Consider the following 231-nt stretch of genomic DNA (forward strand, 5'->3'; position numbering starts at 1 on the left):
CCTACTCCCCTTCAGTGAACAGAGACGTGCACAGATACATCACATTGCCCGGAGTTTGATCCAGCCCCTCTTTGATAGTCTCCAGGGATGGAGCATCAACCACATCTCTAGGCAAGCTGTTCCAGTGCCCTCACTGTAAAAGACTTTCTGTATATCCAACTTATATCTGCCCTCTTCAAGCTTGAAGCCATTTCCCCTTGTTCTGTCTCCTCAGACTCTGCTAAAGAGTCT

The sequence above is a fragment of the Meleagris gallopavo genome, chromosome Z, assembly GCF_000146605.3.
Source record: "Meleagris gallopavo isolate NT-WF06-2002-E0010 breed Aviagen turkey brand Nicholas breeding stock chromosome Z, Turkey_5.1, whole genome shotgun sequence".
NCBI classification, from domain to species: domain Eukaryota; kingdom Metazoa; phylum Chordata; class Aves; order Galliformes; family Phasianidae; genus Meleagris; species Meleagris gallopavo.